The 13637-nt window shown below is 51.1% G+C and overlaps 1 long non-coding RNA gene across 1 annotated transcript; it reads right to left on the reverse strand.

The window, feature by feature from the left end:
• Positions 1–5260: 5260 nt before the first annotated feature.
• On the reverse strand, positions 5261–13025 carry LOC115029873. The gene is made up of 3 exons (XR_003835459.1): positions 13006–13025; positions 6745–6798; positions 5261–5837 (listed from the first exon to the last, which is right to left on the reverse strand). It is a non-coding gene; the product is annotated as an uncharacterized LOC115029873 (long non-coding RNA).
• Between the last annotated feature and the right edge of the window lie 612 nt (positions 13026–13637).

The raw sequence follows: 13637 nt of genomic DNA on the forward strand, positions 1-13637 counted from the left end.
GTCCTCCTGATGGCCGTGAACAAGTTGTCTCAAGGCTCACACTTGGATTCCTCCCTTTCCAGCACTATGGTGACAAGGCCAAGCTCCTAACAGTGAAGGATTACTACGAAGAACAGACAACAGATGGGGAAAGGTGGAGGCTGTTACCCTCCCTGTCCTCTGTTGGCTCATCTGGAAAATGGGAAGAGGTCTTACAAGCAAGAGAAGACTGACTGTGGCTTCAGGAGACTCAGTGGGCAGTGGGCAGAAAGGAGCCTCGTATAGTGAGGACCCTCCCCACCCCCTGACACACACACATACACACACACACACACACACACACACATGTACACACACACACACAAAGCCTTCCTGCATAGCCCTTAACCTACCCTGGAGCATACCGCACGCCAACCTACATCTTCCCTCCCACCCCCCAGTCCCAAGCCTCAGGCTATGCAGTGTCCTTGTCCCACTGCCTGGAAGACACATGTGGTTTCACTTAGCAGCAGAGCGGGCATTTCCGTCCCAGACAGTGGGACCCTGCCAGGGCCCCAGCTCCATCGGCGCCCACAAGCAGGGCCACCTCAGTTCCCACTCCCCACTGGACATCCCAAGGATATTTCTCCTCTGGAAAACTCTGCAGCCCTTTCCCACTAGCCCTCCCCCCCTCACCTGGAGCTGGACTCTGCACACACCGGAGAGGAAGTCGGCTATGCCCGGCCTCTGTCCACGGCAGCCCGCTGCCCACTGCCTGCCCGCCTGCCTGCCTCCTCTCTCTGCTGTCTCTAGCAGGCTGAACGGGATGGGAGGAGGGCAGGGTGTCAGGGGGCGGGCGGGAGGGAGGGGAGGGGGCGTGTGGAAATGAAACTTTAATAACAGAGCCCCTTTTGTTTCGGAGCATATGGGATATTTCATACATACTGAAGACATTAGCCGTCTATATTTTTAAGGGCTCGGGCGAAAGGATGAATAAATACACCCCATGTTCTACTCAACAAACACACACATGCAGCCTGCTGGCTTCTGGAGCATTTCAAACCCCAGAGAAATGGCCCCGGTGACACCAGACACTTCAGAATAAACATGTTTCCAAGCCCTTGGGCTTGGCTGGCCCCCTCCTAGAGCCACCTGAGGCCTTGGGGCTCCTTTTCCCCTGCACCACCTACCCTTGTGCCTCTACATCTTCAGCTCCATAGGGGGAGGTGAGCCCCTGGAACCCGGTCCCCTACTATCCCCTTTCTCAGGACCCCCAGCCCCCAGCCAGATCTCAAGTATCAGAGTTCCAAAAGAACTTGGAAATCTCTGCCTTCCTCACTGTACAAACTGGGGCCAAGGCCCAGAAATAGGCAGGGACTTGCCTGTGGTCACACAGCAAACACATCAGGATCCTGGGCCAAGGGGCAGTTCTGCTTCCTTCAACAGGCGGGATGCCCTATTTTCTCACCTCAAGGGTAAAGGTGGGGAGACCCCAGGACCAGGAGGCAGGGCCAGCGTGTGGGCTGGGAGTGTGCCCGCCTTTTTTTCCCACTGGAACGTTGCTCTAAGCACACACACACACACACACACACACACACCCATTCTGGGCATCTATCCAAGGACACCGTCAGCAGTGCTAGGAACAGGGCCCGCCCCAGGAAATCCCCTTTAGGCTGGCAGATCCCAACAGGCCTGAAGGCCTCAGGTGCACAAAAGTCTCCCTCTGTGGCAGCTCAGCTCCCACTCCTCAAGTGCTTTCTTTCTGTCCTCCAGGAAGTGAAATGGGCCCAGAGAGAGCCTGAAGACAAGGTGGTGGCAGCCCAGACCTCTGAACCCTGTGCTTGCTGCTTGACTGGGTGACTGAATAGGTCTTCAGTTCCCTTCAGGCCAACCCTTGCATGGGTTGGCATCTCACAGGGGGTGCCACAGTGCTCCATCACCTCCATTCCTGTTGGAGCTTAGTCTCTTCTTACCAGCCGTCTACTCATTCCCTTTAGCTGAGTAATTAGCATAGGGCATGACACTAAGAGTCCACAATGAACATACATAATTAGGGTAGGTTGCCTGAATCCCTGCCATGGGCTCCAGCCGTCTCTAAGCCTTTGTAGCAATCCTGCAGACATGATACAGAGGTCTCAGCCTCCATCCACAATCAGAGACCTTTCAAAGATGCGTTGTAGTGGAGTGTACCGCTCGTCTCTGTTGGTAGTCACTCGGGCTTGGGGGGGAGCGGAGGGGGGGGCGGTTTCTGCTCCTTCCCTGGGTCATATGGGTGGAGGGTACAAGCCTAGACCTCCAGCCAGGGACTCCTGCCTTCAGACCTGGCTACTGTGACCCAAATGTCATTCATACATCACTTATCCTCAACTCTGGTCCTGAGACTGTAAAACCATCAGCCCACCACCAAGCATCTCTTCATTTAATGAAGTCTATTGTGAGTCAACCCTACCTGTTGCTAGGCAGCACCCCTTAGATATCTGTGATGAAGGACACAGGCCCTTAAAGCAGGAGATCTGACATTTTAGCCTCCATCCTGCCATCAGTGACCTGCAAGAGTCCTTCTAAGCACATGTCCTCCCCTCTCCCCCGCCCCATGAGTGAAGTAGACAGAGACATCTCTCTGAGTGACAAAGATCACGTGACAGAGGATTTGAGGGGACGTTCAACTACATGGTGATTTCCTTCTCTGGAATTGCATGCTGTGCCTGGCTCCTGACATTAAATTCTGTCTGGGTTCCAATGGGCCCTAACTGGTCTCTTTGCCCTTGGGTGGTCCTCAATGGAACCTTCAGCCATCTCTGAGTCAGCCTGCTGAAGAACCCTTTCCACTCCAACACCCCAACAGTGCGTAGATAGCAGCTCCCTTCACCCCAGATGAATGGCTATACTGGGGGAGGCGGTCTCCCCCCCCACCCGCCTCACTTAGACCCTCTACCCCAAGTCGGGTGCCCCTTTGATCTCCAGGAAGCCAAGCATCCCACCGTCCCACTTCTGTTGACAGCTTTCTGGTGAGAGGAGTCCGTGAGCTCTGAACACAGGCAGGCATGCGACCCCATTGCTGATGTTCAGAGACGTCTTGACAGAGGCTTCTTGTGAGTTCTGGGCTATGTTCAGCATTAGGCCATTTTCTAGGTGAGGAGCAATTGTCTTGATTATAGTCATCTCATACAATGATAATCATATTCCTGCCAGGAGCAGGGCACCAACCGCTGGCACTGTGGGAAGCATTTTGTGAGCACTGTCCCTTTCCTGACAATTTTTGGAAGCTGGGAGGAGACCGAGCTGTGAGCCAGCTGGCCCCAGCTTGTCCCTTTCAGGGCTGGCGTACAAGAAGCATGGCCACCGGCTTTAGCATTTGCTCTTCACAAATACATCAACCGATGTCAAACTTCATGGGGCACCTGATCTGCATGATGCACCGTGCCCAGAACACTTGAGCTCAGGTCCCATTGACTGTGTTGGTAGAGGTGGAGAAAGAGGCAAAAAAAAGGCAGGCTGAGCCACCAGAAACTCCAGAGCTCACAGACTCCACTAGACAAATTTGCAAAAGCCACAGGAAACCAGCAGGAGTTGTCTTGATTTCCCAAAGAAGGGCTTCTAGGACATCACCCAAGGTCCTTAAGTCGTAAGGCTTAGCCTTCATGATTCCCCTAACAGGATTCAGAATGTGGATAGAGATAGAGTCCCTTTGGCACTTGCTTCATGGACACCATTCATGAATCAATGTCCATTCCGCTCCAGCTTCTACACCCTTACCTGTTTTCAGGATGGGGTGTTTGAACCAGTACAGGAAGGAAGTAATGAACTTTGCTGTGTCTCTGTCCCTTGCTCAGTTGGACTCTGCTATCCAAGCCTTATCTCCCCAGAGACCTCAAGAAAGACCCAGAGCTGTGAGAGGAGCCAGGAGTCCTCACCCCTGCAGAACAACCCACACCAGGGCCCCCTCTGACACATGAGCTGTCCTGATCACATCACAGCAATGGAGTTGCTTTGGGGGTAAATTCCATCCAGATGTATGGAGGGGTGGGGTGACTTCCTGACAGAGCAGGGTGGTGTACTGATATGTGGGGGCCACGAAGCCAGCTTGCCGGTGCCCAGGAAGCCCAAGATAGAAGAACATTGTCTTCCACAAAAGCAGAAGGAGGGATTTCAAGGCCAGGTTCTCCGTGTCTAACCTCATTGGTAGGCAGAGGGAACTGAAGCCTGGCGAGACAAGGGAGTGATCCCAGGCGATGGGGAGATGGGCTGGGTCAGGGCCCCAGATGTCTCTGACAGGAGCTCTTACGTTTGAGACATTTTAGATGGGAACTGGCTGGGTAACCTCCTCTTCAAAAACGTCCCCAAGGAGCCTTGGATTAGGAGGGCAGAAGTGGGGGTCAGGAAGTGGAGGCTGTGGTTAGGGGGATCACTAATCACCCCCAGATTAAACCAGAGAATATTCTGCATTCCGTTTACAGAGGGGAGGGCGTGAAGGGGAAGGCTGCGAGGGCGGGGTTGTAAATGGGACGCCCTCCCCTCATCCCCTGCTTTCTATAGTTACAGGGGAGCCTGTGGCCTAGGCCCTCTTTCTTCAGGGGGGCGCTCTACATGTCTCCTTTGACTTTTGCTGGGCCACATACCTTCCTGGCTCCTTTGGGCTGACTTACTGGAAGGCCGGAAGAGGCCAGTCAGTTTGGGGGAGGGGGGAGGGGCATGAGAACTTGGAGAGAATGAAAGGAAACAAGGGGGGAGTGGGTAAAGGGTGGGGGGGGATCGGGAAGGGAATTTTTTGCCTCCTGCCTCATGTTTTGGCTGCCTTAGTGTGAACATGTCTAGGCGCCTTATCTCGAAGGCCGGCACAGTCTACATAAGAAAGAAAATAGTGTCTGGAGCAGGGAAAAAAATACATCTTGATTAAACATCCCTCTGGAATGGCACTGGGGGGTCTCTTATCAGCAGGCAGCCGGGCCCCACATACCTCTGTCTGCCTGTCCCAAAGTTCCCACCCCCACCCCAGCTTCCCCCCACCACGCTCCCACCCCAGCAAGCAGGCTGTGTAGGAACTGTCAGCAAAGCGCAGACTCACCTCATTTTGCCACTGTCCCTGATGCTAAATGACCCAGACCAAATTCTTTCCCCTTTCTGGGTAAAGAAATTTACCCAGTTTTTCTTCATTAAAAGTCAGGAAGGGGGTTGGGGGGTGGGGGGTGTGAAGCAGATGGTGTCTAGAGACCTTTCCAGCCTTAACACTTTGTGATTCTGACATTTTTGGAGTTTGTCTTTTTTTCTTTTTCTTTTTCTTTTTCTTTTTTTTTTTTTTTTGGCAGTTTTTCAGCCTCCACCCCAATCCAAACATACTAAAAGGTCTACAAACGTCTAAAGCATCCAAGTCCCGAGCTCTCCCATGAGACTCGAGAAGCACTTGCTTAGTCTTGGGTGAAGGCACTGGACCTTGAGCTGGCGTGACTCACCGGAGGGTTCTTCTTGGCTCCTATCAGAAGTCCAGCAGCAGCAAGGGTCCAGCCACACTTTTATACACAAGTCTTTTCTTTCTCCTCAAGATACATCTTCCATCAAAATCTACACAAAGAGGAGTTCATCAAAATATGCTGCCTGCTCTAGCTACCCTCTTCTCAGTATATTCTGTCTTCTAGGCTCCCCAACTTTCCTCGATAGCCTCCAGGAACGCACTGCTGTCCCTTGAAGATGTCAGGCGCTGTGGACAGAGGCTGGTACAAACTGAACGGTACCTTTTTCTTTGAGTTTTAAGGCTATCACCCGATGGCTAAGCTTGCCAGGCTCCCCTCCCCAAGCTGCTGGGGCATCAGCTGGAAAAATCTCTAGGGACGCGCTTAGAGGATAGGGTTGCTGATAGTGACGAACTTCAAACTCTTCCAGAGCTGGAAGAGAGGCACGTGAATGCGCCTTACACAAGGCAGTGAATGATAAGCGTTTGTGACATGGATAAGCTAATTACCCTGTCTGATCAGATCCACCCACTGAAACATTGTCCTTTACCTTATAAATACATGTAATCGTGGTGTCGATTAGAAGGTAAAAATAAGAAGGTACCCTGAGGTTGTGAGAGCACAATGGTAGGGTTCATGGTGAGCCTGGAGTCTGTATATATGAGACCAGTAGGGTCTTTACTGACCATCTGTCTACTTCTTCCTCATATAGTTAGGAAAACTCAGACTGGAGGGCTGGGGGGAGGCCCTTGGCAAAGGTCAGCAGCAGAAGCTGGGTCACAGAGAGAGCTGGGGAGTAAAAAGCCATCTGTCAGAAAAGACAATCCCCGGGTGGGGGAGGGGCTGGCTAGCCTTTAGGGATTCCACGCAATTTAGAGGTTCAACACCACCCTCTTTTAGATATTGCGTCTCAGCTCCCCTTGCCCAGGATCCTAGCCCCAAGACACGGGCATGAGGAGAAAGCCCCTTTATGTGGCAGCTAGGCCCAGCTCTGAGCCATGATAAACACCTTTCTGGCCTCACTCCTCCAGCCCTGCCAGCCAACCGTCTGCTGCCGGCCACAAGTCTCAGCCTGTGCACAGGACTCCACAGAGTGTCTCTGTCTTCCAGCTGTCTGAGTGGCACATGGCGGTCACGGTCTACAGGCTGGCAGAAGGCAAGGCCAGAAGCAGCAGAGCCACGTCCTGCCTCACATCTGACTTGATGAACAAACTCCCCTGTCTTGTCAAAGCTGGAAGCCCCCTCCCCTCCCGGCACCCATTAAGCCCCTAGTCACCACCATTCACTGTCCACCACTCCTGTCATCTCTCTGAACCCACACACTGCCTAGGAACCTTACCTACTCCTGAACTCCAAGCGTCTAACAAGTCAGAACCGAAACCCAAAGAGATCACTAGGAGAACATTAAAGAAAATATGGGGGGCTGGCGAGATGGCTCAGTGGTTAAGAGCGCCGATTGCTCTTCCGAAGGTCCCGAGTTCAAATCCCAGCAACCACATGGTGGCTCACAACCATCCGTAACGAAATCTAATGCCCTCTTCTGGAGTACCTGAGGACAGCTACAGTGTACTTACATATAATAAATAAATAAATCTTTAAAAAAAAAAAGAAAATATGTAAGGTGCAGAAAAATGAAAAGCCAGAGGCAGAGGGAACACTGAACCCAGGCCTCCATGGCTCTGGCTGCAATTGCTGCAGACTAAGCATCCATGCCTCCCTCCCTGCCATGGCCTCTTCTGGAAGCACACAATCCACCTCCCCCTTGCCCATCTCATCACACACTGTGGCACTGCTCCAGACAACACCCCAGATTCCATCGCAAGACCAAACTGTAAGGATAGCTCAAAGAACTGAGTCTCCTCAGACCCCAGGAAGCCTCCAGCACAGAGGCTGGCTGCTCAAGAGTGGTCCCTGGGCAGAGTGAGCTTGGCGCTCATTAAGTCCCCAGTAAGGTCCGTGCAGTCTAAGAAGAGTGTTCACCCAGTGAAGACCCCCCATGCCAAGAGAAGCCTCCGGAGATGGTGAACTCCATCACTAGAGACAAGACCTGAAGCCCAGAGAGGCGTGTGCACAGGGGCGGGTGGAGGTGGTCAAGGACACAGTCTCAAAAGGCCTTTTCTGTCTTGAGAGGCTGTGTGTGAAGACAAATATGTAACACTTAGAGACAAGCCCTCTCTGTCCTTTGAAAGCTGGGTCAAGCTGTCTTCCCTGAGGCTTCACTGACCGACCTCCAGGGCCAGCCCCAGTGTTGCCTTGTCCCCCCACCCCATGCCTTTCAGAAACTCCCCCAGCTGCCTGGAACGTTCATTCCTACCTTTAATCCCTCATGGCTGCATACGGTGGTCTAACAAAACCTTGAATCAGAACAAGCTTTCTCGAAATTATTTTTCATGACCTAGAAACACCACGTGTAACATCTACATTCTTAGCCATGAGAAAGTTGTTCCTTTAAAAACTTTATTGTTGGGTCTGGAGAGATAGCTCAGCAGTTTAAACGTACTTCTTGCTCTTCCAGAGGACCCTCTGGTTTGATTCCCACATGGTGGCTCACAGCCACCTATAACTCCAGTTCCAGGACATCCAACACCCTCTTCCAACTTCTAAAGGCATCAGGCACACATATGGCACACATACATACGTGCAAGCAGAACACACATGCACATAAAACAAATAAATCTAAAAAAATAATTTTTAAAATTTTATTTCATTCACCGAGGTTGCCAGATTTAGCAAATAAAAACACAGCTGCCCCATTAAGTCTGAACTGAGACAACTTTTTTTTTTCAGTGTAAGTATGATTATCCATTAGCTGGGATGTACTTATGCAACAAAATTACTTGTTGTTGAGTTTGGAGCAGAGTTCAGTGGTAGAATGCTTGCCTAGAAGGCAAGAGGCCCAGGTAGAGTTTGATCACCAGCACTACCAACAAGGATAATTAATTCTTATTCATTAGTGATGGAGTCTTGCCTCCAGCAATGGCGCGCACCATCGATGGAGGCTTCTCTTTGCATGACTAATGAAAGTCAATCATCTTCTAGTATTCAAATTTAACTACATATCTTGCATTTTACCTGGCAGGTATAATGGCGAGGACTCTTGGTTTCCCCGAAGCCCTCATACGTATTGATCTCCCTGTTTTTAAATTAGAGTGAAGAGCAATCTCAGGCACTGAGGACCACTTAAGAACATTGCTCTGTTTTTATTGTATCTAACCTATACAGTCGCTATGTCCTGGAATAGAGTCTTCCATTTATAGTGAAATAAGTGTGTTCAAGGTGTTTTAAGTGACTCACTCTAAAGAAAAAAGGCTATACAAGTAATGTCGCGGGCTAAACAGGGATAAGACAAAGCTGAATGCTGGAGCCCAACAGGACCCAGGCTAGAGTAAAAGTGCTTGTCTCTTTTCTCCTCTGGGCCCCAGGGGCCTTGGTCCTCCGGTTCCAGTGAACACTCAGCCTATAGGTCTGGAAGGCCTGCAGGAAGTGCCAGGGTCTGCACTCTATGATTGCAGGGGCGAGGTTCCAACCCACTCTCCATCAGCAAGTCCCTGGAGCCCCTTTATAGAAAACAGCCTCCCCGGCCAGCTTGACTTCAGAGACCGTTTCTGAGGCGGCAGCCGTCAGGCACTTCTCACTGTGTTCCCAAGTCAAATCCAAACCTTTTCTGCCTTGCCAGGAAACCACCCCACCCCACCCCCTTTCTACTCTGGCTGCCTCCAAGAGTCCTGGGCTGCAGGCTTCCAGATGCTGCCCCCCACCCCCCCCCACCTATCAGGCCCCTTCCGGCCCAGACAGAGCCTGCCCCCCCACCCCTGCCTGGCACCTTCTCCTTCTCCTCCCCGACCCCCTCCGAGCCTGGGGCTCAGAGCAGAGAACTGTGGAATCAGAGAGAGGCAGGAGGTTGGGAGTAGGAGCAGAGAAGGGGATAATTCTCCCTTTGCACGGAAGGCCAAAGGCCGCAGTGAGTCTTCAGACCATGAAGGGACAGCCAGGGGGCAGTTAGCTGAACCTTTTCTCAAAATCCCCCTCACCATACCTTTGTCATCACTGGTGGTCACAAAGCTGTCCTGTTTGAGTCTCCTCACAGACCAGGCACATGTGCAGGACGCCCTATCGTCTCCCTATTTTCACCATGACAGAAATGTTCTAAGTGGCAAAGTGGGGAAATGACCGTTTTCTTTAAAGATGGCCTACTGGGTTAGTAGTTTTCCCAAAACCACCTAGCTACTATATACTAGGGACAAAGCTCAGGGTTTGGACCTAGGTAGGGTGACTTAGACACCCACAGATAACCACTGTCCCCAGCTACATCGGTGTTGAGAGTTCCAGGAAGTGAGGTAAGGGAAATGGAGAGAGATGGAAGGTAACAAAATCTGCCAGGCTCCTACGATATTGCCAGCTTTGAGCTCTTCCCATTCAAACTGGGGCCTGGCACAGCCCTTTGCCCTTACTGCCCTCCGTTTCTCGTTCCAGGTTCCATCCATCAGAGGGCCATTCAGCTTAGTCAGGAACCCATAGCTTCAGCCGGATGGGGATCCTGGAGAAGACATGGGGGAAAGGCCTGGGGACCATCTCGAGCTGTGTACCCCGGCAAGATGTGTCTCCCCCAGGCGGAGGCAGGCTCGGCCCAGACATCAAAGGGCCTGTGCGGCTGGTGCTTTGAAGGGAGCCTTGAAGAGTAATAGGAAACATGAGGATGACACTGTGACCCAGCCCAAAGCACAAGACTTGGAAAAATGAAAAGAAGGAACTTCTGGCAGCCCTTCGTGTGGGCTTTGGCTGAACTCAGCCCCTCGCAGCTGCTGGCAGTCTGTCCTCTCCCCCTGGATGATGTGGGTCCTTGCATAGCCCAGGGGCGGGGACTTCTCCAACAGCAGAGGAACTCTATCCCCTGGACTCCTCTCTTGCTGCTCCAGGCAGCACCAGCGCCACAGCTCAGGACTTGAAAAGGGATCGTGGGGACTTGGAATAAAGTCACTAGACGATCCCTTGACCCACTGAGACTCTACGGCTCAGTGGCCCCCACTCCCTGCCAAGAGTATCAGCAGCAATTCACTAGACCATGCAGATGACAATCTGCTGGTATCTACTGAAGTCTATGTATGCACCGCCTAGTCTGCAACAGCAGTTCCCAGAAGCTATCTGACATTTGTGCTGGCCCCTATGCTCAAAGACGGTTTCACCAGCAGATGTCCATTGCAGGACCATTTGTGGAAGGAAGCAATATCAACTGGAAATAATATCAAGACACTTGCACATCACCTATGCTAGGCAAACACCGTACCTCTGAGCTCCTCCGCTCCATTTTACAAGCAGTCGCATACTATACACACCATTGTGTCTAACATGTGCTTTCGTGATTATTTCTTACGAGTACCTGCAGATGCCACCCCTAGATTTACCTTCATACATTCACTCGTACGATTCAGGTTTATTTTCCCTTTACAGTGGTTACGCAGTAGGAATTTGTCAATGTCAGGAGTACATGAGAGCTTTTTATAGAAACATCATTCTTTCCTTTATAGAGGATAAAGTCCAGAGGTCAGCCTGGCTTTATGGCCTTATAAGCACCGCCCTACCTCTCTGTCTCTTTCTGCCTGCACCCCAGTCTAGTACAGCTGTCATGTGCTACCCCAATCCCAACATGGTCAGCATAAAAATCTCTTTCTTCCATGCCGACTCCATGGCCTTCTGTGTTTGGGGTTATAAACATCTTAAGATCTACTTGTTTCTGTAGCAACCATGGAGACCCATTCCCTCCCTACATGGGAGCCTTCCCCCCGTCTTAGCTGGGAGGGCATCCTCCTAGCATCAGGGGCTAGAGGGCTTCAGGAGTCCAGGGTAGTGAGCATGTTCTAAATAGCCGTGTGGAGCCAGAAACCCAACACAGCACGTAGGGTGCTCCTCAGGTGGCCATATGGAAGGTGGCCAGGCTGGCTCCAGAGAGAGACCAAGGCTAGTCCTCCCACCCTACACCTCACTCCAATTCAAGGCTTGGATCCACCTTGTTAGCTTCACAGGTCTTTGTGAAAGGGATGAGAAAGGCAACCGAAACAGGTCTGCCAACCCCTGCACAGTAGGCCTTGTCAAGGAAGCAAAGGAAATGCTAGATTCCTGACCCGGGTAGAGTCCCAGCATTTGTTGTTCCCAAAAGAAAAATGAAATTCCAATAGCTTGTCTCAGGTCACCCAGAAGCTCAGAAGAGACTGGCTGAAACTAGAACCGTGACCCTGTTCTTAGAGGCCTTTTTGAGGGGGTGAGGAGGCAAGCATTGGGGTCACTTAATTTGCTGTGTGACCTTGGGTGCATCTACTTTACTTCTCAGGGCATATGAGCGGTAAGGTCTAGAACTGTCCCTTCTGATAACGATATAATGTCCTTTCTGATCTGTGCTTTATTTCAGCAATACAATAAAGAAACGCCTGACCCTCACAGTTTAGAGTTTCATGCTTAGTAGCAGGCTGCTAGTCTAATGCCCTTGAGTTTCTCTCATATAATTTTATGTTACCTCACATTTCCCCACCCACCTTTCCAGTATCCATTGTGTGCCCATCTTTTTACCTAACCAGTCACTGTCCACCTACGCAGTCAGTTTCCTGCTCACTCTTACATCCATCCATCCATCCATCCATCCATCCAATCCATTCATCCACCCACCCATCCATCTACATACACATACATACATACATACATAACATACATGCATACACCTATCCATCCACCCATTCATCCATCCATCCACCCATTCATTCATCTACCCACCCATCCATTTATACATACATACATACATAACCTATCCGTCCATCCACCCACCCATCCATCTATATATACATACATACATACATACATACATACATACATACATGCATGCATACATACATACATAAACCTACCCATCCATCCACCCACCTACCCATCCATCCACCCACATCCATATAAGCATCAACCTAGACATTTATTTATCAAGTATTTCTTGGGTTCTTATTTTACTCCAAGGCCTGAGGCTACTCTCAGGGAACACAACAGACACATCTGCCTTCTCAGAACCACAAGGGACACAAAATCAATCCTAGCACACTACAGCTCAGAGTGGAGTTAGAAAATTGTGACATAAGAAGCCCAGCTGTGGAGCTAGGTGATGGTGGCGCACGCCTTTAATCCCAGCACCCAGGAGGCAGAGGCAGGTAGATCTCTGAGTTCAAGGCCAGCCTGGTCTATAGAATGAGTTCCAGGACAACCAGGACTACACAGAGAAACCTTGTCTCAAAAAACCTAAAGCAAAAAGAACCCCACCGGTGGAAGGGATGTTGAGGTAGCCTATGTTTGTATGGAAGGAGAACAGGGATGGAAGAAGACTTGCCGGAGCAGGCTCTCATGGATTGGACTCTTTAAGGAAGACTTTCTGCCTGAATCATCTACTGCTTCCTGGAGTTGGCTTCTGTGCTTTGGGGATTTAAGGGAGCATATCACAGTACAGGACTCCCAGGCTCCACCCTACAAAGACAACTGGTAACGGCGGGATTTCCCTCCTCCCATCCCATTTTCCAGCCCACAGTCCCCTCAGCCCACCGAGGCCAAGGGCAATCTTGCCTAAACTCACCTCTGCAGGCCTGGAGCACTGCCCAGCCACGGTTAATACATGCCAAAGCCCTTGATGCTGACGTGTGTCAAGGACCTTGAGTCTGGTACATTAGCCCATCCCTGGCAGTGTCCCTCTCTGAAGCTGGCACAGCCACAGGAGTTGTCATGGCTCCTCCTTCCATGTGGGCCGGTTTATGATGCCAAAGAGACCTTTGCTCAGCTCGGAGCCTCTGAGGCCACCACCAGCAGAATCTAATGAGCTTCCAGACCTAGGGGACACAGAAATAGACTGCTTTGCTGGGACTTCTTTTGAGAAGGCTGAGATTTGGGGGTGCCAAGAGCTCATTTGGGCTGCCCTGTCCCAATCGGTACCAGAATTCCCCAGGCATTTTTCTATGCCTCTATATCTGCTCAAACAGCACCCATGATCCAGATGTTTCCCTCTCCTCCTATCCTCTGTAAGTCCTACTCATGCCCAGCTACTTGCCAAAGCCCTCCTCAAACGAAACAGTCGAGCTTAGATGGAGAGTTTGGGTTTGGGAGAACAGACTCAAATCTTAGTGGCTGGCTGTGAACCTTCCTGTAGCTACAACACAACAGAAGAGAACAACTGTGTAACACCAGCTTGTTAAGTTTGGGGGGGGCAATTAG

The sequence above is a fragment of the Mus caroli genome, chromosome 18 (genome assembly GCF_900094665.2).
Source record: "Mus caroli chromosome 18, CAROLI_EIJ_v1.1, whole genome shotgun sequence".
In the NCBI taxonomy this organism is placed as follows: Eukaryota; Metazoa; Chordata; class Mammalia; order Rodentia; family Muridae; genus Mus; species Mus caroli.